The sequence below is a fragment of the Oryctolagus cuniculus genome, chromosome 2 (assembly GCF_964237555.1).
Source record: "Oryctolagus cuniculus chromosome 2, mOryCun1.1, whole genome shotgun sequence".
NCBI lineage: Eukaryota > Metazoa > Chordata > Mammalia > Lagomorpha > Leporidae > Oryctolagus > Oryctolagus cuniculus.
Genome location: NC_091433.1, coordinates 148,170,985 through 148,194,622, shown reverse-complemented (window position 1 = coordinate 148,194,622; position 23,638 = coordinate 148,170,985). Strand labels below are relative to the sequence as shown.

Here is a 23,638-nt window from a genome sequence, read left to right as displayed (position 1 = left end):
CTTGGGACTGGTACATCCCATATTGGAGAGCTGGTTTGAGTCATGGCTACTCTGCTTCCTACTAATGCATCCTGGGAGGTAGTGGATGATGGCTCAAGTCCTTGAATCCCTGCCACCCACATAGGAGACCAGGATGGATTTCCTGCTTCCTGACTTCAGCCTGGCCCAGCCCTGACTATTGCAGGCATTTAGGGAGTAAACCAGTGGATGAAAGAGCTCTCTGTCTCTCTTTTTGTTGCTCTGCCTTTCAAGTAATTAAAGATAAATAATTTCTTTTAAAAGAGGAACTAATGAAAATAATTTTCACTTTCACTTTCTAAAATATTAAGGTTACTTGAAAGTAACATAAAATTCACCATCTTAACATTTCATATGTTCATTATTTTTTGCAAATACCCCCCTTATTTAGTTCTAAAACATTTCATCATCCCCAAGTAAAACTTTATGTCCATCAAGCAGTATACCCCTACACCAACCTCCTCATTTTACCACAGCCTCTAGTAGCCACCAATCTGTTTTCTCACTCCATGGACTTACCTATCCTGGGTATTTCATATAAATGGAATCATACAATACATGACCTTTGGTATCTGGCTTCTTTCATTTAGTCTATTTTTGGAGTTCATCCACATTATACCATGTATCAATGCTTCATTCCTGCTTATGGCTGAATAATATTCCACTGTATGTATATATCACATTTTGTTTTTTCATCCACTGTTGAGTGCTGGGGTTGTTTCCGCCTTTGGCTATTGTGCATAGCACCACCTTGAACATTGTTGTATAGGTATTTGTTTAAGTACTTGATTACAGTTCTTTTGGGCATATACCTAGCAGTGGAATTACAGGCCTTATAGTAATCCTATGTTTAATTTTTTGAGACTGACAAACTTTTCTAGAGCAGTGATAGCATTTTACATTCCTATCAGCAATGTACCAGGCTCTCAAAATTTTTAAAAAGATTTATTTATTTATTTTAAAGGCAGAAATATTTATTTGAAAGGCAGAACATAGAGAGGGGAAGAGACAGACAGATGATCTTCCATCTGCTGGTTCATTCCCCAGATGACTGCACTGGCTGGGGCTGGGCCAGATTGAAGCCAGCAGCCAGGACCTTCATCATGGGATGCCAGTGCCACAGGCGGAGGATTAACCGAGTGAGTCAAGGTGCCAGCCCCAAAATGATAGATTTATATCTGAAAAAAAGACATATTATCTTGAAACTTATACATGAATGTTAATTCATCTAATCTGTTGATAATCAGTACAAGCATTTCTTTGAATATGTTAACTGAGTGAAAAGTTGCCGCTTTTTTGCATCAATCACAGTTATGACACACATTTTTGTTTTCTTTTAACTTGACTGAGAACTAAGAGATGCTTACAAAGCAACCAGACTCTGAATATTTCAATATTTGTTAGTGTCCACCTCTCCCTCTCATATCTGATTTATGTAATGCTTAATTATAATAAGCATAACTAGCATAAACAAATAACACAACTGGTGGAGTTGAATGAAATACACAGACATAGCAGAGGATAGCCTAGTAGCTGGGTGGCTTGGGTTTGCCATGGGCCTCAGTTAATATGCATCCTACACAGAATTAAGAGTGTAACCAAGTTGTGGGTCAAGGGAAGATGCATTAAGAGAACATCTATTCTGCTATTTGGGAGGTCTACATGCAGAGTTACTTTAAATTTTTTAATTAAAATTTGTAATAACATACATACCACAAAATTTATCCTTTTAGCCATTTTTAAGTATACAGTTCAGTGGCAATAAGTTCATTCGCTTTGTTATGGAACCATCACTACCATTCCTCTCAAGAACTTTTTTCAAATTGTAAAACAGAATTACTTTTTAATAATTTAATTTAATAATAATGCAATGCCCAGGTACACCACTATGATATGTTAGCTTCTAAAATAGCTCTGGTACTTGCTAGAACTTGAGCAACTCATTTAAACTCATTTACTCTTCTACTGCCCCAGTTTTCTCATCTAGAAAATTAAGTTAATATCTACCTTATAGAATTGACAAAAAGTACAAAATAACAGTTGTTAAAGCACTTTAAAAACTGGAATACATTTAATAATTGCTAATTGTGGTCATGATTAACAGAGAAAATCTGAAGACCCTTTAATAGAAAGTTGATCATTTATTTTAATCAATTTATAAATACTATTTCTTTAAATTTATATTGCATATATTAAGATTTATCACTATACATAGAATATACTTATTTATTTAACTTATCTGAGAGGCAGAGAGAGAGAAAATCTTATCCTCTTGTTCATTCTCCAAATACCTACAATGGTTGGAGCTGGGCTGGAGTCAAAACTGTGGAATCAGTCCATGTCTCTTCCACACTGGTGGCAGGAACCTAGTTACTGGAGCTATCACCACTCTCTCCATGGTCTGTATTGGCAGGAAACTGGAATTAGGAGCCGGAGCTGGGAATTGAACCCAGGTACTAGGTTATGGGATGCAGACAACCTCATGGTTGGGCTAAAGGCCAATTCCTTACTTGTTTATTGACTATATCTCCTACTAGAATGGAAGATCTATGAAGGTAGTGATATGTTTGCTGTTTTGTTCACTGCTCTAAGGTATATGTATTTTCTGAATAAATGAGAGAACAAGTTATTTTATACCACAGTAAATGTGTCATTAGCACTTAAAATTATTTATTCATGATAATGATAGTCTAAGCATGTAAGCCTTTAGGCTTTCTCTGTGCAAAATTAATGTGTGAGGGACCAACATTGTGGCACAGTGGATTAAGCCACCTTATAATACCTGCATTGAATCCCAGCTGCTCTGCTTTTGATCCAGCTCCTTGCTACTGTGCCTCTGAGACAATGGAGGAGCCCAAATGCTTGGGAGACCTTGATGGAGTTCCAGCTCCTGACTTGAGCCTGGCCCAGCACTCAGTCATTTGAGGAGTGAACCAGGGGATAGAATCTTTGTCTCTCTCTCCATCACTCTGCCTTTCAAATAAATAAAATAAATCCTTAACAAAAACATAAAACAAAATAAATGTATGACTTGCCAAATGAACATTTCAAATATGAAGAAACTCCTCAGATTAAATTAGGGTTAAAAGGAAGTCAAGTTTAGGAATGAAATGGAAATGAAGAAAAGTTATTCAGGTTTTCAAGATGTATTCTGAACTTTCAAGCTGTTATTAATAAAGATGGGTTCTAACTGGGTTACTATAACCACCAAATCTTAAAGTATCATTCTTTCTTTTTTAAGATTTATTTTATTTATTTGAAATAGTTATAGAAAGAGGTAGACCCGGGGAGGGGGGATCTTTCATCCACTGGTTCACTCTCCAAATGGCCACAATGACCAGAGCTGATCTGATCTGAAGTCAGGAGCAAGGAGCTTCTTTGAGCTCTCCCATATGGGTACAGGGGCCTGAGCACTTGGGCCATCTTCTACTGCTTTCCCAGGCCATAGCAGAGAGCTGGATCAGAACTGGAGCAGCTGGGATACCCACATGGGATGCTGGCACTGCAGGCCAGGGCTTTAACCTGCTGAGCCACAGCACCCACCCCAAAGTATCATTCTTTCTTTTCTAATTAAAAAAAAAAAAAATGTGGCAGACAGTACTATTGTTCATCAGGTCCTGGTTCCAGGTGTAGCCATTTGCTTTGGCAAATGAAATGTAGAGAGGGAAACATGTGTGCTGGGGGCAGCATTTAGTTGCTGGTCCTGAACCCTGTATCTCTCTCTTCCCTTACTGTGGGGACTGGGGAAGCAACCACTGACATCGAAGTGTCATAATATTAAAGTATACTGGAATCCGGAGCTGACATGCGGAAGACAGCTCTCCCAGAGCATCCTGGAACCATAGTTGACTTTACAAAGCAATAAATGAACATTTGTTGATTTGGGAACTTGTGTGTTACAGCATCATAACATAGTTGTGAATATACGTGTTATAAATGGGAAGTCAAAACAACAAATTTTATCTGCACACATTTTGTAATAAAATATTACTTCTGTAAGAGACAACATAATTTTTAAAAATGGAGAGTAGTATGTTAGACATGATATTGATGTGTAAATCTATGCTGATATTGAGGATAAACTTAAAATAAATGTATTTATTTATAAATAAAGCTGTTTATTTCTTTCCATTTCTTTCTTTTTTTCAATATTTCTTTGAGAAGCAGAGTGACAGAAAGAGGGAGAATCAGAGAGATACAGAGAAATGTTCCATCTGCTGGTTTACTCCCCAAATGGCTACAACTCTCTTGGTCTTCTACATGAGTGGAAGGGACTCGAGAGAGATCATCTGCGCTTCTTGGGTGTATTAGCATGAAGCTGAATTGTAAGTGGAGTAGCTGAGACTTGAACCTGCACCCATCCCAAGTCTGCATGCATCCCAAGTGACAGCCTAACCCTCACCACTACAGTGCTCAACCCAAACCTGTTTGAGATATTTTGCAACAATTCTGAATTGCTGCCATTATCAAAGCTTTTCATCTTTTTTCTAGGTTTTTGCCTTTCACAGAGATGTCTTTTCTGACAATCTCTGTAGATTCAGACTCTGCATAACTTCTTTTTGGTCAGTGGTACATGAGCTCGCCTGGGTGATGCTTTCCACCCAAGGCTAAGAATTTCAGGTAACCATAATCAAACTTGGGATCTTTGTCTTTCACATCCCTGGCCACATCACAGTGGCTCTTGACTAGAGTACTGGGCTAAAGTTGCATGTGGTCGTCCTTTCTGAAGGAAATCTTAAAAATTTCAGTGGGGGTGGAACAGAGTAGGAGAAGTGAGTCATCTATCCAAGTATTTTAGCACTGTTATGTCATTAAGGGAAGCACTTAAGAATTACCACTTCAGGATGACATGGGAAGAATTTAAAAAGAGGTCCTTCTCAGTGTGGTCAGTGTGGTCCCTTTTTTTTTTTTTTTTTTTTGTATTCTGACATGGTGGGTGGGGACGGAGGTGTGGGGGTGCCATGGTGACAAATAAGTAAGTGAAAGGGAAAGGACTTTCATTTCTAGTGGATTTCCTGTATTACCTAATGTAGGGAGCAGCTCACATGTGGATTCTGCTCCATCCAACGAATATTTCTTGAGTACCTCGCCCTTGGCGACCTTGTGACCTTCTGAGCAAAATGTTAAATGATTTGCCTTCCTCATTTTAAAAATATATATCTAAAGCAAACATTGGCACAAACATTGACACCGATGATAAAGGCCTGAAAGGGGAGAGTCACGTCCAATTTGCCGTGATGATTCTGTTTAGCCTTATTTGTAAATATCAACCCATCAGGCAGGGTTCTGTTGATCTGAGAGAGGCATGGTCCAAACCATGGAACCCTCTCACATTCTGTTCTTGGGTTATCGGGGTGGGGCGGAGGGAGAGCCCTGGCGTTCGTCAACCCACTTGGAAACCCACGGTGGGCACCTTACAGAGCAGTCAGGATGTCACTTTCCCCAGACCGTGTTTTCTACAGAGCGTTTTATCCGTGGTCACGGTGATGCCACCATCTTTTCTACTCCGATAGCAGCGGTTCCAGAATTCCTAACGTAGCCTTGAGGCTGATGGGGTGTGACAGCCCGTGGGGGCAGGGGCGCTGGCCCTTGACAGACACTCGGGGAAACGTCTCCGAGAACACGGACGGGAGCAGTGCCAGTCCTCGAACCGACGGAGGTCGCCCACCGGCGCCAGGGCGACCCTACCGAGAGCAGCCCCAAAGGGAAGTGCACCTGGCTTCAGGTTGCAGGAGAGCCTGCGCGCCGGCGGCAGAGGCAGGAGTCGGGCCAACCACTTGTGGGCTGTGCTACTAAGGCAGGTGACAAAGCACTGGCAGAGGAGGACCCCATCATCCTCGCCCAGAAACTCCTCTCCCTCCCGCAAAGCTCAAGGGTTCCCACCGAGATGTCGCCGCCATCCTGTAAGCCGGGCGAACCCAAAAGGCGTCGCCACCCAAATCCAGGAGCTGCTGAGCCAACGCAGGTCCCAGACCTGCCTAAACACGCCGTCCCGGATCGTGTCCTAAACGCACACAGCGCGGGCGCAAAGAGGTTGCACGAGTCACGAGAAAATTAGGCTGCCCCTTTCCATGGCGATAATCGAATTAGCCTCAAATTAAACGTGAAATTGGCCCTCGCACGCTGTGGGGACAAAGCCCTCATTGTCCTTCCGCGCGGGTAGCAGCGGCAAGCCGTGCCCACCCCGTCCTGGCTGGTCCCCGCCGCCGGGACCCGGAAAAACCTCGGCTTGCGTGCGTGGACGCGCCTGGCGGTCGGCTCCCGCACAGAGCAGGCGCCGGGTGGGCGGCGGCGGGGCTGCGGACCGGAGCCGCGGGCAGGCGAAAGGGAGGATCCACGCGAGCGAGGGAGGCGGCGGAGAGGCGGGTGCAGGGCGTGCGGGAGAGCGCGCGCGTGCGCGCCCGCGCCTGTGCCCGCGCTCCCTCTCCCCGCCCCTCGCCCCCTCCCTGCCAGCTCCCTCCTCCCCCCGCCCCCCGCGCTCCCGCCCAGCCCCCGGAATCAGTGCAGCTGTTGCCTTGCAGGCTGCGGATTCCTCCAGTCCCTCCCTCGGCCGCCTCTCCTCCCGGAGCGAGCGCGCAGACCCGCGCCGTAGCGCCCACCGGTCCCGTCCTGTGAGCCCCGGCCCCAGCCGCGGACAGCCCCGCGGAGTCGCCTCCCGGCCCACCCGCCCGGCCGCCGAGGAGCGGGAGGAGGACGGGACCCCGGCGCCCCCACCCCATCCCTGGAGGTAGGTAGAGGCCCCCAGGCAAGAAGATGCCAACTCACTGGGGCTGCCTCTCGGGCGGGCGGGAGGAGGGGCGCGGGCCCTGGGCCGGAGGACGCCGCTGCCCTGCGCCCCGGGAGCGGCGTGGGGGCGGGGAGCCTGCAGAGTCCGGGCGGGGGCGACGCGGGGAGCTTGGGTCTCCGGTGCTCGTCGGTGCTAGGGTGATGCGGGGCGGGGGGCGGCGAGCTCCGCAGTGAGGCGGCCACACACACCCGTGCTCGCTCCCCACCTCCCGGTCCGCAGCGCCGATCCCTCCTCGCCGCCGCCGCCGCTCCCTCCCTCCCTCTCTCCCTCCGGCGGGGCGCCGCAGCCCCTGGCCCGGGGCTGGTGCGGGATTTTCTGGTGGCCTCGGGCCGGGCGGGTGGGGAGCGGGGGCGGCGCTGACAGGGCCCGGCTGCGCGCGTAACGGTACCGGCGATGCGGCCAGGCGTGGTCCGGGCTGCGCCGCGCTGCAGCTGAGCCGGAGGCGGCTGCCGGCGTCCTCCCTCGCGCCCCCTCCTCCAGCCCGCCGCCCCCTCCGCGCCCGCCCCCGCTCCCCCAGGGCTGGGCGGGAGCCTCCTCGGGGCGCGGAGCCGCCGCCGCGCCCGCCCTGCAGCTCCTGCCACCCTGCCTTCAACAGGTTTGTACCGGCGCGGGGACCCTCTGGCCTGCCCTGCGAGGTGGGCTGGACGCCCCTCTCGTCGTCACCCCCACACCACGCCCGCGGCCTGCTTTTTTTTTTTTTTTCCGGGGGGGGGAGCCTCCCTTTGTTTTTGTGGGAGGAAAGGTGCCAGGTGCTGCTATCAGATGGGGGGAGGAGCGGGGATCGGTACACCAAGCATTGTCCGTAATTTTTCTCATCCAAAGCCTGGCCAGCTAGAGAGAGAGGAGAGGGCGAGCGTGGGCAGGGGGGGAAATGGGTTCGGTGGGGTTTGTTTGGGCGGGGATGTTCCTTTTTGGCAAGATGGATGGCTCGCGTCTCTCGCCGTGATGCAGCACAATGCTGCAGTATCGCAGCTTCCCCGGGTCTCGCCGGCGGGGCTTGGCACGGCCACTCGGCGCCTGCGGCCCCCGCCCGGCCCCACCCAGGGCCCGGGCTGCCCTTGGCGGGGCCCGCGGCGCTTCTACCTCGTCATGCTGCCTCAGCTGCACGCTGAGGCGTCGGGAGGACCAGGCCACCTAGACAGGAGGGGGGGACAGTCCGCTCGGTCGGGATGACCCCCTCCCGCCCTGCCCGTTGGGCTGTGCGGGGACGGAGGGGTGCCCTGCAGCACTAATGCAGGCTGAGGGTTGCGGACCGGAATCTGATCTCCGACCAGCGGCGCCCTAGGGAGGGGCTGCAGGCAGGACAGGGCCCAGGGATGTTCGAGGACGCTGGTGCAGCTGGTGTGGGAGTCGCAGCGTCTTCCTGTGGATCGTCGATAACCTCTAACCGCAGCCCAGCTAGACATCGATTTCTTCGTATGGGAAAAGTTGCTGTTTATTAATCGGACCTGCACAGCTATGACATGACGTTTTACAATGCCCTCATCTGTCTTTGGTCGGTACAAACAGAATATGAATTTTTCCTATAGGAAACCATTTTTATAAAATGAGATGGTTAATGTATTGTGGTTCTTATGCTCCAGAGACATAAAAAAAATACTGGCGTTCAGATTCAGGGAGTCGTTTGAAAATGAATTTATGTATTTTCTGATGGGTAGTAAATGATTCCTTTAACCTGTGTTTGTTTTCACCGTTTGCGTTTTCTTTAAGTCAGATACAACTAAGCTAGTTGGATTCCTTATTAAGGAACATTAGGTAGATGAGTGATGGTAAATTGGTGTTCAGATGTCTTGATTCAGATAGCCAAGTTCAATCTCCAGGCGTGACTAATGGGATTGCGATGGTAATGGGCTGCGTTTATGTTTGTTTATATGTTTTTGGTGCATGTGTATTTTTTAGCAGATGCGACTGGGGAGGGCTCAGGAAGGGGAGGCCACCAAGGTCAGCAGATGATTCCCAGTGTTCTCTTCTGTTCCGCTGCAGCTAGTGCTCAGGGCACTTCCCCTCTACATGCCATTTTTATAATCCAGTTGTTCAGTGTGGGATTTGGCAAGTGGCATATATTGCAAATGTCAGCTCAGACTCTTCTGAGTCTGTGTGTGTGAAAAGGGAAATTTCAGACTGCTAACTGGAAGGGGAGGTCTGTGTTTCAGAGCCAAGGGTGTGCCTGCTTTTATTTATTTTTTTTTAAACTCTAATGAATCCAAGTTAATGTCCTAATGTGACTCTGCGGAGTACACATTCCTGTAAATGCATGCGCTGTATGTGCATTATTTTGAGTTTCTTTAATGGAGGGCCATTTGAAATATAGGGCTTTTTGGATTCAGGCTTCCTCATTATGCTGATTGTGAAAAATGGTACTGCATGAAGACTTCTGCGAGTATTGTTCACAAGGGTTATCCAGACGTTTTGGATTTACTATGTTGTAAGAAATATCCTGTGTTGATGTCACAGGAGGTTTAGCTGTTCTGACTTACACACCAGGTGCAGAATTCTGTTGGGTTAAGCTCTTTGTAACTCTGCCGTCCCTGGAGTGACCGACCAGACCTTCATCTGAGGGGCTGGGAAGCACAGGGACAGTGGAGGAGCCGCTGTCACTTGGCCGGCCGCACAGCTGCGGCTTTCCGTGAGGAGCATCTCTGGGGCGCACTAGGAACAACTGTGTGTCAAGTTGTAGGAGCAAGTGGGAAGACCTCACTCGGCTTGTGACGCACGCTTGGCACTGGCAGGGTTTCCTGGAAGAGTCTGAAGTACTCTCCTTTGTCTTGATTTTTCCAAGTATGACTTTACATGTGGAAGTACTATTTTGAGATGGAAGGATTTTACTACTACTGAGCAAACATCAGTAGACATGATGAGTAGATACCGTTTGATGTGGTTTTGTTGAAGTATTTTTAAGTTTTTTCATCTTCAGAGCATATTTTTAGAATTTAAACGATTTTTTGACATGCAGTGATATCATGCTCCTTTAATTATGTTGGGCATAATTAAAATTATGTTGGACATCTTCCTTGTATTTGGGTTTTATTTAATGTACTGAAGATTTCCTATGGTGGCCCTGTTTTCTTCCATCTACACTATGGGGACTGCAGATCATTCTTTTATAAGGGCTCATATCCCTGATAGGAAATCTACTTCTGTCTGTGGGAGTGGGTAAAGCATCTGCCGTGAATTTCTCTTGAAAGTTTTCAGTCTTTTTGTATTCCCACGTTAAAAGAGCTAGCTTAATATTCAGACTTTTGGGAAACATTTGTGCTGTATTCATGTTTATATACTGTAGGAATTACATCATCGATCTTTACTCTTTGGTGGGTGAGGCTAAGTTATCCCGATTTCATACACCCCTATTTCTGTTTTAAACATCTCTAGAGAAGACGTCATAACATCTCTTGCTGCCATCGTGAGGTTCACGGGCACCAGCATCAATAGCACCTGCACTTGAAGTAGATGCAGGCTCTTTCACCCTGACTCCAGTCCAACCCCCCAAAGTCAGAATCTGCCTTTTAATATGACCCCTAACTGATTTGTGTGCACGTTAAATTGAGATTGCGCTATTCCTTCAGCTACGGGACCCCAGTATAAAAAGGTTTCTTCTCGTGTCTCTGTTCTCTTTCTTAAGTGTCAGTACATTTTTTCCTGCTTGCATCATTAAATAAATGGTGAGGAAGAAAGTGATGTACCCTGTAAATTATTAAATACAGAATTACTTTATAAACCCATTTAATTTTGAGGTGGAAGAGTCATACTTACTAGAGTTCAGGCTAATCAGTGTTTCCGGTTCTTGTTGCAAATACTTCCAAAGTTGAAAACCAATGCTTTGTTCCTTAGAGAAGGCATGGGCTTTGAGGCATCAGAGCTGGAGCCCAGGAGCTCAGGGTTTCCTGTTCTCCCCTCTACTCCCCTCTGGCTCCCTGTCCTGCCCTCTTTTTTTTTTTTTTTTCCTTAAGTAGTGTTTTATGAGCTAATTAGTAGATACACAATAATGTTCCTAAAATACATGTTGAAGAATCACAAGCCACTGATGCTCCGGCAGCCACCGTCCAGTTTGAGAAGAACCTTAAACATTCAGAACTCCTCTCTCATCCCATTCGAGGAAGTCCCCATCCTGAATTTTCTGCCTATCATCCCCTTTTCTTTGGTTTATGCTCTTAAAAAAATGTTTATTTTGTGTGCGCCTTGTAGAAGCAAAATGACACTTTTCCTGACTTTCTGTGACTTGCATTTCTAGATTAACATTATGTTCCAAAGATTTATTCATTTTGTTACTTTAGTTTGTTAATTTTGGCTGCTGTATTGTATTCCACTGTGATTTATCTACTCATTCTACTGTAGATGGAGATTTGGATTAATTCCAGTTTTTTGCTGTTACACAAGGATTGGTATGAGTGGTTCTTGTACATCTTCTGATACATGTGTAGAATATGTCTCTGCCTGTTTCTCTAATGAAATCTGTTGGACCACAGGAGATGTGCATTATTAACTTTAGTAGATGCTGAAGAGTGATTTTTTCAAGAGTGATTGTTGGGGCTGGCACCATGGCGCAGTAGGTTAATCCTCTGCCTACAGCACCAGCGTCCCATGTGGATGCCAGTTCTAGTCCCAGCTATTCCTCTTCTGACCTGGCTCTCTGCTATGGCCTGGGAAAGGTGGTAGAAGAAGGCCTAAGTGATTGGGCCCCTGTCCTCGCATGGGATACCTCAAGGAGGCTCCTGGCTCCTGGCTTCCAATCTGCCCAACTCTGGTGGAGGATTAACCAAGTGAGCCATGGCGCCAGCCCCTGTATATTTTCTTTATAATTTCCCTGATTATTGAAGTTTAAGTGTTTATATTATTGACCAGTTGGGTTCCCCATTTTGTGAAGTGCCTGTTAAGTCTTATACTCATTTTTCTTCTGGATTTATTATTTGTTGGTAGGAGCTGTAAATGTAGCTCACCTACTGATCCCTTGTGGATTATATGGTAGTATGTGAATAAAAAATGTATCCTAGATTGTGTTTTCTTAAAACTATTTGTGTTTTCTTTTGATGAATAACAGAGTTTTAATAGAGTCATAATCAGTTTTTGTGCTTTAAGGTGTGGGAGGATGACTTTGTTACTGCAGAAATTGTTTCCTTAGTTTGAAAAGAGCATTAGTTTGGAGTCGCAATGGATCTGGGCACAAATACTAGTGTTATTGTATACTAGTCACGTGGCCATGACCAGGAGCTGGCCTTGGACTAGTTACTGTAGAGACCACACATTCATCATCAGAAAAATTGAAATAGTCTTGCTTACTTTCTCATATAGTTAGCATGAGGCAGCAGTGCGTAGTGCCAGCCTTCCAGTAGGTATTCTGTTCTTCATAGCTCCATTCCTTTCTCTTGGGAATGTGTGAGCTGTGTGAGCATTGATCTTTTTGGTATGTTTTGCAAAAGATTCCTAAACATTTTTCTATCAAAAGAGCTATTAAATATCTTATTCTAACATTCATTTTTTAAAGATTTGTTTACATAAACGTGGAAGTCAGTGTTACAAAGAGAGGGAGAGTTAGAGATCTTCCATCTGCAATGGCTGGGGCTGGGCCAGGTCAAAGCCAGAAGTTAGAGCCAGGAGTTTCATCTAGGTCTTCCATTTGGGTAGTGGGGCCCCAAGCACTTGGGCCATGCTTTTGCCAGGCGTATTAACAGGGAGCTGGATTGGAAGTAGAGCAGCCGGAACCTGAGCCAGCATCGCCGTGGAATGCTGGCATTGCAGGCAGCAGCTTTACCTGATGCAACACAGTGCTGGCCCCTTGATATCCAATTTTAAAGTTAAAACATAGTAAATGGTGGGAATCCCATATGTCCCTGGCTGTGTTAGCTTTTTGTTAGTGTAACTAAAATACCTGCAAGGAGCAACTTAGGGGAGAAAGGTTTATTTCAGCTCACAATTTGGAGGGTCACATTCTCAGATGGGGTGGCCCTTTTACTTTGGCTTCTAGAGGAGGCTGGCAGTGGTGGAGCATGTATGGAGGAACCAAACCAGGGCAAGCCAGGAAGCAGAGATACAGGAAGCACCTTTGGCTTATATAACCAGCCTTCTATAAAGACCTCCTGCAGGCTCACCTCCTAGGCACGGTAATTGGATCAAGTCTCCATCCTTAAGTTAACCATGAACATATGACTTGAGTTTGAAGCATCAAATCCTGTTCACTCTGTAACACTGACAGACATCTAAAGTCAGTCATGGGGCATGCATTGTGGTGTTGGGAGGTAAGCCACCGCTGGGGATGCCTGCATCTTTTATCAGAGTGCCTGAGGTTGAGTCCTCCCTACTTCATTTCTGAACCAGCTTCTGGCCAACCTGCGTGGGAGGCAGTGGATGATGGCCCAAGTCCTTGGGTTCCTTCCATCCAAGTGGGAGGCCCAGATGACTTCGGCCTGGCCTGGCTATGGCTGCTGTGGGCATTTGGGAAATGAACCAGTATATGGAAATTGATCAGTCAGTTTCTCAGTCTCTACCCCTTCTCTTCTGTCATTCTTTCAAATAAATAAATGATTAAAAAAAGAATCATTAATGGTACTCTTTTCCTGTTGAGCTGATACAGAGCCTCAGGAATATTGTACTACCCATTGATGAAATCTGGCGCTCAGTTTTTAAGATCCTATATATCTCTAAAGTCCGTGATTATAAAATATTTGAGTAGCTCACTACATCAGCAATGTCTAGAATACAGTGAGATGGGAAGAAACGAGAATCAAGGACACAGGAAAGGATGATTGTGGGGTCCAGAGGTTAAGGGAGCAAGTTATAATGGAGGCCAAAGGAATGAGGAAGAGAGGAGATGTTGAGAAGGAATGTGAAGATCCAGTCCTGTCCCAAAGGTTTGTAGGATGATTGGATGGAAGGTGGGCCCAGTGGATGAGGAACTGAGGTGATAAGGGTTTTAAAATCAAATCATAACAAAGTGGTTGATGACTATGACAAGTAAGTCAGGGGCATGAGTGGATATTTGTTTTGGAAGCAAATTAATTTTGCATTTAAACAGGTTAGTTTGAGGTTATGGCAGCATCCTCAGTGTAGTTGGAGAGAGGTCATGACTTAGGCAGCTATACGACCTGGCTGGTCAATTGCTCACGTGCTGGGTGACCTTGGGCAAACTGCCTAGACCTCTGTATGCCCGAGCCTCTTCATTTAAAACGGTGGTACAACAGTACCTTTCAAACAAGATTATTAAGGCTAAATGAGATTGCCCACTACCTATCATGGTAAATTTTAGTGATTATAGAATATGGAATTTTTGTTTAATTTGCCTCAATTTTGTGCTTTCTTTTGCATCAGAATTGCTTGATTTGTTAAAAAAAGCATACATTCCAGTAAATAGTATCAATCATTTAGGTGAATGATGCCAAATTCAGTCTATATTAAGCTTGTTTCTTTGTAGCATGTCAGAATAATAGGGAAGGCAAACTTGATAAATATATGAGGGGACTTCAGGATGTTCATGGACAAATGAAATTAATGATAAATTTGTTTTGGTGCCAAAAAAATTGAAACTTATGCATAGTTTTTTCATAAGATGCATTTCCATGAACTTTTTGAAGTTTGCTTGTATTTGTTGTATATGTATGTTTTAAATAGACAGGCAGTCATTACATGTAACCCTGGTGTCTGGGGAAAGAATATAAATAGCTAGTTTATAAAAGAAAAAATCAAGGAGACTGAAAACTATTAAACTGCTCACACTCCTTGGTATATGCACCACAATGTAAAATAATAGATTAGTATTTTCATTCTACTTGGTAAAAAATGCTTTCAGGCTGCTATGAGGTGGGATCTCTCTATTACTGTTGGAAAAGTATTTGGATTAATGCAGACTTACAGAAGCCTTAAATATGTGTGCATTTTGGATTGAAATCTCATGTGTAACTCCGTAACCTAAAAAAAATTCAAAATTAAAGACAAAGATTTTTTAAAAGTTTTTTAAAAAAATTTATTTGAGAGATGGGGAGAGAGAAAGCATGTGCTTCTCCCATCTGTTGTTTCAGTCTCCAAATGCCTGATACGGCTAGAGCCGGGGGGTAGGGTTGAAGCTGGGAAGTGGGAACATCGTCCAGGACTCCCATGAGGGTTGCTGGGACCCAGATACTGGAGCCATCACCACTGTTTCCCAGGGTCTGCGTTAGCAGGAAGCTGAAATTCAGAGCCAGAACCAGGTATGGAACCCAGGCATGCCAGTGTGGAATGCCAGTGTCTTTAACTATTGGCTTAATCACTAGGCCACGTGCCCGTCCTGGACAGAGGTGTTTTTTGGTTTTTGGTTTTGAATTTTTATTTGAGAGAGAGTTACAGAGAGAGGAAGTTGGCTGGTTGACTCCCCCAGTGGCCGTAACTGAGCCGATCTGAAGTCAGAAGCTAGCAGCTTCTTCTGGGTCTTCCACATAGGTGCAAGGGCCCAAGCACTTGGGCATCTTCTGCTGCTTTCTCAGGCCATAGCAGAGAGCTGGATTGGAAGTGGAGCAGCCGGGACCTGAAGTGGCGCCCATGTGGTATGCTGGCACCACAGGTGGAGGCTTTAGCTCACTAAACCACAGCACTGGCCCATGCACAGAGGTTTTAAAAAAAGGATATTCTTACCAATCTTAATGGTGAAAAAACAAAACTGTTTTTCCACAAGGCATAATCAAATCAATTATGGTATAAGCATGGAATGGAATTGAATACAGTGCTTAAATAATGGTTAGGAAGAATATTACTGAAATGGGCAGATGCTAACAGCGTAATGCTCAGTGGAAATAATCTGTATGCAAAGCTGCATAATGCAGTATGACTACAGTTTTGCTATATTATGTAAAAAACTGGAAAGAAAATACATTAAAATGTTAATGATTTGCTTTGGATGGTAGGTTAATGAGTGATTTCCTTTCTTGTATGAAAGGAAATTCCTATGATTTAATGTTTGTTATTTTTAGTTTTGAAATATTTCACAGAGAAGAGTACAGTAAACAATGTAAGTGACCATGAAGACCACTTTTTTCATAATCAAAAAAGTGATGGGGGTGCAGGCATTAGGGCTCACAGAGTTAAGCCCCCACTTGGACCATGGGCATCCCATATTGGAGTGCCAGGTTTCAGCACCAGTTGTTCCATGCTTTCCTTGGAGGTTCTGCTAAAGTGTTTGGGAGGCAGCGGATGAAGGCCTTGGGCTACTGCTACTCACATGGGAGACCTGGATAAAGTTCTTGGCTCTTGGCTTCTGCCTGGCCCTACCCTTGATTGTTGGGTGCATTTAGGGAGTGAGCTTGTGAATGACAGCTGTCTCTGACTCTGTCCCTCCCTCTGTATCTATCACTCTACATTTCAGATGAATACATTTTTAAAAAGGAAGGAAAAAGTAGATCTGGACCACTGTAGACCATTGTTAAGGAATAGTGTAAAATTTCCAAGGATTGATTATCATATCAGTCATCCGTACTTTTCCAAGAGCAATGGTCAAAGGAGTAAGTCAACATCTGAAGATTGTGGGCCTGAGAGAAGGTAGAGCATTCATAGATGTTTGGAATGTTTACTGGAGTCTCCACACTAACTTGGTCAACTCAAGTGGGGCAGACCAGGGTTTTTTTATTTTTTCCAGCCTTTACCCTTGAGCTGTGAGAGCAGGCAGTTCTGCTGACATGGTTGTTCACATTTGTGGAGGCCCAGACTCTGGTGCTAAGGTTAATTTTGTAACCAGTTAGACCATCGTGTTTCATTGGAATTGGTTAGAAATGAAGATAAAATTCCAAGTGGGGAACTTCATAGAGACAGTATTTTGAAAGTGTCAAGTGAATGAGTCAAATTGTCCTTAGCTAGTAGGGAAAATATTTGGGAGGTACTTTGTTTTGTGATCCAAGTCCTCAACTGTATTAGTACTTTGTGAAATGTAGTTTACAAAAATATATGAGGTTAGTCCGTGAATTTTATGTATTTTTCTGCCATGAACTTTAAATGGTTATTTGAAGATGGTTTCAGGGTTTACTGTGCTTTAAGATATGAAAGCAAGATAGCAAGATATTATACTTAAAAGATTGTTTTAAATTGACTTTTTTTTTTAAGATTTGATTTATTTATTTGAGAGGTAGAGTTACAGACAGTGAGAGGGAGAGACAGAGAGAGAGGTCTTCCTTCTGTTGGTTCACTCCCCAAATGGCCGCTAGAGCCAGAGCTGCGCTGTTCTGAAGCCAGGAGCCAGGTGCCTCCTCCTGGTCTCCCGTGTGGGTGCGGGGGCCCAAGGACTTGGGCCATCCTCCACTGCCCTTCCGGGCCACAGCAGAGAGCTGGATCGGAAGAGGAGCAGCCGGGACCAGAACCGGTGGCCACATGGGATGCCAGCGCCACAGGCGGAGGATTAACTTACTGCGCTAGGGCGCCGGCGTCATTGACTTTGTTTCCTAGGAGTCATAATTCCATTCTTAATAAACATTCAAGTGTGAAAAAGTAAACACCTGAATGGTTTTTAGAACTACTTGATATTTATTCTCTGGAATCCGGAGTTTCCTAAGTTTGAACTTTAATATACAAATTTGAATCCAATAGTTAGGCAGTAAAATAAACATTAGAACATAACTACAGATTTTTACCAACAGAGCAATTGGATGAAATTTAAAATGATTCATACATAGAATTTATTCTTTTGATTCATATATGTTCAGTGTGCAATAGATATAGTTGAATATGTTTATGCTTAAAAAGTTCTTAAGCCTGTTAATGGTGGTTATCTCTGGGTGAAAGAATATTGAAAGATTTCCATCTCTCTTGTAAGTATTTCTTCTCTCCATGCTTTCCAAATTTTGGAAATACTTAAGAAGTTCTTGCTCTTTATCAAAAATATCCTGAAACTCCAGTGTAAACTTCATTTTAGCTGGATAAAAGCCAAACAAATAAAATGACTAGTAAGCCCAATTTGCTTTTGTTCAATTTTTTTCCTATCAGAACCTAGATAAAAGCAACATTGATAATAAAGTGTAAAGAACACTTAAAATTTAAAAAGATTTTTCTTTTAACTTCATTAAATGTGCATTTGATGGGGCCTTGGTGTTTCATTATTTCCAGAGTGTGGGAAAAGATGCCGGGACTGGGCCACTGGGGAGCCTCACTTAAACAGTGTCCAGGAGATCAGCTTCTGATGCCCGGCTTGGCTGGGGTGAAGCTTCTGCTTGCTCCCCCACCCTCTTGGGTGACTGTTTCTAGTATGTTTGCCTTAAGGTCAAGACTAGATGTTCAAGGGCTGCACATTTTTCTGGAATGTTCTTCACCGACTGTGCAGAGTCTTAGCGTGGGGTGGGGCCTGTTTTCTTTTTGGCCCCTTTCCCTTTTATCTTGTTTACTTAAAGGGGAAGGAAAACCCAGATTCTTTCTTAAAACAATGCTTAATTTATTTTGTTCTGTGATGTTTAACCATTTTCCATTGTATTTAGGAGATCTTTTATAATTAGTTACAATATTCTTAAAAGGTATAAAATAACTCACTTTTTAAGCCACATTAGAACTTTTTAAGCCACATTGAATTGTTGAGTATGTCTGGTGATATATTGTAATAGCTATAGTTTTTTCCTGACCGGTTTATGAAGAATATATAGCTTCATAAAGGCGTAAGTTAGGAGAAAACCCCATTGTAATAAAATATAAAAAATTTTATTACTAAAATCACAAATATTTCAGATCACGCAGAAAATAAAGAGAAACTCAGAGAAGAAATTAAAACCACTAGGTATCCCATGACTCCGGAAACATGCAGTTAGCATTTTGGTGTTGTCCTTTAAGCCTTCTTCCCTTCAGTATTTCTTCATCTCATAAATACATAACAGCGCCTCATCCTCACATCTGAGGCCAAAAGATGTGAAGTTTTGACAGTGTGTGTAATCACATGATGACGTCTCGTGGTTTCTGCATGCTGCGTGGCAGAACAAAATCTGAAGGGGAGTCAGTTACAACTGCGGCAGGAATAGCTCTGCTGCCCTGGTCTGTCTGAGGGGCGCAGGCGGCAAAGAGCGCTGGTGAAGAAGGAGAATTCAAAGTGGGGTCATTCAGATCTTCTCTTCCTGAATAAAATCTTTTTTACTGTGGAAAAATACCGGGAATTAAGTTCTCATGAGGTAATCTGTGCTTTCTGTTTTGTTTGGAAGGGAATTCCCACTAGAGTTGCATTAATTCTCCTGAGAGACATCTCCATGGTCTTCAGACAATATCCGATTTTACTTTTGTCCTCAGCTTTCAGGGAGTCTTTTAAACAGCTGCCCTGTAATGTGTCACATGTGGAATGGATGTGGCTGTCACAGTCTTGATTTTAGACGTCGTACACGTCACTGGGCTGCCTTTGGTTTGTTGAAAGCATACATGAGAGTGTTGCTTTCTTAGGGTCTTCCTATTAGCTGAGTTCTTGAACCTTCTGCCTTTGGATCTAGGCTCTGTTTGTAGAAGAAAAAGTGGGGTCCATGTTTGAAGATGCCAGCCAGTTCTCTAATCCCTGGGATCTTGGATGCTGGAGGTGACTTGCTGGTACTTCTTAATTCTGGTGTTAGACCTCTCTCTGAGGAAGGAGCTAAAATGGCTTCTCCACATGCCCAGTGGGAAGAGGGGAGAAGTGTCCTTTCATTGAGGAGCGAGAGAGAGAGAGAGAGAGAGAGAGAGAGAGAGAGAGAGAGAGAGAGAGCCTTTCCAGCAATTTCCTTCAGGAATGTTGGGCTGGGGGAGCACTGGGGAAAGGTGGCAAATGACCTTCTCCTCAGGTTTAAGCACTGAAGGGTGGAGAGGCCTCTTGCACAGAGGGAAAGCCGGGTTGGCCTGGGTGATGGGGCCGGGATGCTGGAGGCCAGGAGATGCAGCTGTTCTGTCAGAAATTCCCCACCTGGTGGGGACCTGATTTCTCTCTGCAAGTGGCTGAAACGCACCAAGGGAAAATGCTTGGTGGTTATTTGTCGCTCCCCGTCTTCATGGGGGAACGACACTAAACCCTGCCTAGGCTTCATATCCGAGTCACGGCACCATTATGTCGCTCCCCCTCTTCGTGGAGGAACGACACTAAGCCCTGCCTAGGCTTCGTATCTGAGTCACGGCACCATTATGTCGCTCCCCCTCTTCGTGGAGGAACGACACTGAACCCTGCGCTGTTCTTTCGTCTGCTCGGCCCTCCCCGGGTTTGCTGCTGGTTCTTCCCGGGTTGGCTACTATCCCTTCCACCTCCGTGGAAGGGCAGTTCCCCCTGGCCACATTCCCCACTTCCGCAGGGGAGCGGCACACCGCCGGCCGGTTCTCTCGGGGGCTGCACGGGTTCCCTTAGATGTTCCCCATAGATGTTCCTGGTGCATGCCGTCTCTCTCCTCCTTTATAGTCCTCCTCCGCCAATCCCAACTCGGCTGCCCACACGCCGAGTACGCTGCTCTCCTCCAATCAGGAGCAAGTCCTACAGTTAATTGGTTGAACTGGAGGCAGCTGTGCGGAAGCTGTTTACTTCTCTCCCAGCGCCATATTGTGGGAGAGCAGATGCATAGAATAAGTCTTAATTCCAGTAACTTAGTCTAGTCCGGTTGCTCCCCACAGTTATTGTGCACGTGCTGTCTGAGGGGGGGTAGGGATCTTGGCGTGGCCTCCAGGAGCTGTGACTGTTGAGGTCTGATACTTGGGATGGCAGTGAGCGGGCAGGGCCCAGAGTGGACCTGGTGGCCCAGCTCAGGGGAGGGCCGGGGCTGGAATGTGACCGCTAGCCAGACGTCTGGCTGGATGAGAACACCTGTCACTATTTTGGGAGGCGAGTGATGGCCAGAGGTGTCAGTCAGGTGACTTCTGAGAGGGGCCTGTTCCTTTTCACAGAGAGGTTGACAACTCTGTGCTGCCAGCTCCTCCTTAAATACCCAGCTTATCTGCAGGGGCGGAGTCAGGAAGCGCCCCCATCCTACAGCAGAAAGACTGTTGTGCCCTTTGGGAAGGAAAGCAAGCAGCACCCGCTTTGTGTTTTATTCTTTGTCCTAAAGGTAGGTAGGTTTTTTTTGTCTTCTGTTTAAAAAAAGTTGTGTGTGTGTGTTTCTTTAATTTGAGAAGAGAAAGAGAGAGGGAAGCATAGAGAGTTTGCCTGTTTTAAAACCAGCGCTAACTGCTAAAGGAATTCCTGAGCTGGCCTGCTAATCGGCATGGTTTCTCATTTTGAATGGCTGATTTTGCTTTTGAAGTGGGGGTTCCTGACATTAAGAACATCAGCTTTCATCTTAGCTCTAAAATCGCATTTGAGTCTTAAAAGTTTAATTAGAGAGCAGGCTAATGTGTCATCCTGTTCTGCGGGAAGATTATTCTCTGTCATTTGAACTTTATATATATTTATTTCTGGCTGTGAAGACTTATTTTCTCAATGTATAGTTGCATATATTTAAAAAAATTATAGTCATTTCTGTTGGGCTATACTTTTGTTAAAGGAAAGCTTTTTTCACATAAAATAAATACATCTTTATGAGTCATACTTAAGAACTGCTCAATCATCCTACTTGAAAGAGACATAAAATACACAGAGTGTATCAGTAGCTGGCCTGTCACTGGAATGTCGTACATCTGTGCAGAGCATGAGACTCAAATGTGCTAATTAAGTATGTTTTTTAGCAAGAATGGAATGTAGCAGCATGTGGTTAACCATTCTAGTTTGTTTTTGAAGAGGTTTTTTTTTCTTTTTCTTTTTTCTTTTTTTTTTTTTTGTGCCAAATATTAACGATTAGAAAGTACACTGACTTTGGAGGATATATTCCTGTATTAAACTCTTTATTTCACGGGGTAATGGGGCTTATTAAATACTGAGATTATCTTTAAAATACAGCTGCTGGGTAATCTGCTTCTTCGTGTAGGCAGTGGGGAAGTGATTAGAATTGAGCTTTTCATGAGATATGATCTTGCTTTTCAATTCTCCTTTAGTTGACAAGTACTTAACCTTCCTTTGAGCAATAAAGCATAATATTTCCCCCCATGTTGAGTGGTATTCTGATACTTGGGTGAACAGCTTGAGTTGGATCTTTTGGACCGAACTGAGTCCACACAGATTTTTTTTTCTTTAAGGTCAAACAGTGTGCAAAGTGACCTACTGGAAGAAATGGCAGGCTGGTTGGGTAAGGTGGCAACATCTTACGTGCTGTGTCTTTAGGGATGAGTGGGATATGATTCCAGCAATGCTGTGCATAAAAAGTTGGAATGTGTTGGAGAACTGCCAAGAGATTGGGAGTAGGCTGTGTGACAGCAGTAATGCAGCCTTGGCCTACCTTAAAATAGCTGCCGGTTAACAGAATATCTTGAAACTTGTCCTTTTGTTTGAGCAGAATCACTCCTCTAAATGTGTTGCCAAAAAATGGAGATGATTGCTTTCCCTTTTATTTTTGTGTTGTCTATTTGTATTTTCATTCTAGTGGTCTTTAAAAGCCTTGTAAGCAGGCAAAGAAAAAAAATAATAGAATTCTGTATGACATCTCACCTTGTATGGTTTTACTGATTAATTACTAACAAATTACCCCAAATTCACTTATGGTTCCTCTGCCCCACTTAACCCTGCTTTGTGGTTTGAATAAAAATTGAGGCCCCAAAGGTTTAAAAAAAAAGAAGTCCTGTGTTTTATATGTTTGATAGTCATTGGGGTGTGAATTATTGAAGTGCAAACATTAAAACATTGTAGAGGCAGAATGGGAGGTATTGGTTACTTACCATCCTGTGGAATTTCATTTAATTTTAGATGTCTTATCAAGTTCATTGATGATTTGTATGCAGTACTTGTTTCTTATTTGCAGTTGATTTACTTTTTAGTTGTGGTATTCCAGGTGGTGGTTTGTTGTTTTTTTTTTTTTTTCCCCAATAGAAAGCTTTGTTTGTTAAGTCAAGGTGGTAAAAAAACAAAGTGGGTGTTGAGGGTGTGATTCTCTGGGATGGGTTCTCTAGAGGCATGAGCCTGAGGTGATGTGATCAGGGTTGGGGGGCTTGGGGGATAGGTGGAGGGAGGGACTGCCTGTGGAACTAAGCAAAAAAGCCCATCAGTTTGGATGCTGTGAAGAGGAAATTTTAAAAGAGCAGTATTTGTGAGCAGGCCTTTGCCTAGTGGTTAAGTATCTGGGTTTGATATCCAGCTCTGGCTCCTGACTCCAGCTTCCTGTTAATGCAGACCCTGGGCTCAAGTAATTGAATTCCTGCTGCCCATGTGAGAGACACAGACACAGAGTAAAGGTCCCAGCTCCCTCCCAGCTTCAGCCCCAACTGGGAGGCCCTTGTGGGCTTTTGGGGAGTGAAGCAGAAGATGGGAGCTCTTTTTTGTTCTCTCTATCTCTCAAATAAGAAAAAATAATTCAAAAAGCATACTATTGGGATGAATGGATGGAAATAAGATAAGAACAGAGAGGTTTTATAGATTAAATATTACATGAAAACTGTGAGTGAAATTTTATTTTGAGGGGTTTAAATGTAAAGCAAATTCCCGTTACTCAAGGATTTCTTTTTTTTTAGACTTCATTTTTTAAATGTTTTTTCTATATTTTTTATTTAATAAATGTGAATTTACCAAGTGCAACTTTTTTTAACTTTTATTTAATGAATATAAATTTCCAAAGTACAGCTTATGGATTACAATGGCTTCCCCCCCATAACGTCCCTCCCACCCACAACCCTCCCCTTTCCCACTCCCTCTCCCCTTCCATTCACATCAAGATTCATTTTCGATTCTCTTTATATACAGAAGATCAGTTTGGCATACATTAAGTAAAGATTTCAACAGTTTGCTCCAACACAGAAACATAAAGTGAAAAATACTGTTTGAGTACTAGTTATAGCATTAAATCTCAATGTACAGCACACTAAGGACAGAGATCCTACATGAGGAGTAAG

The 23,638-nt window shown here is 44.3% G+C and overlaps 1 protein-coding gene and 1 long non-coding RNA gene across 6 annotated transcripts in view; one reads left to right on the top strand and one right to left on the bottom strand.

Moving 5' to 3' along the window:
- Positions 1–946: 946 nt before the first annotated feature.
- LOC138848621 (uncharacterized) lies at positions 947–2,454 on the bottom strand. The gene is made up of 2 exons (XR_011386647.1): positions 2,314–2,454; positions 947–1,196 (listed from the first exon to the last, which is right to left on the bottom strand). It is a non-coding gene; the product is annotated as an uncharacterized lncRNA (long non-coding RNA).
- A 4,150-nt stretch (positions 2,455–6,604) lies between these two features.
- The window catches only part of SPTBN1 (spectrin beta, non-erythrocytic 1), a 213,234-nt gene continuing 196,200 nt past the window's right edge, over positions 6,605–23,638 (top strand). For 2 of the 5 annotated variants that reach the window (XR_011386645.1, XM_051838931.2), the window contains exon 1: positions 6,605–6,745. The gene's annotated coding sequence lies outside the window, so the exon portion shown is untranslated. Of the gene's footprint in view, positions 6,746–7,286; positions 7,401–7,843; positions 8,301–20,693; positions 20,773–23,638 lie in introns of those variants that run through there. The other 3 variants (XM_051838933.2, XM_070069118.1, XM_070069119.1) reach the window with 3 other exon arrangements.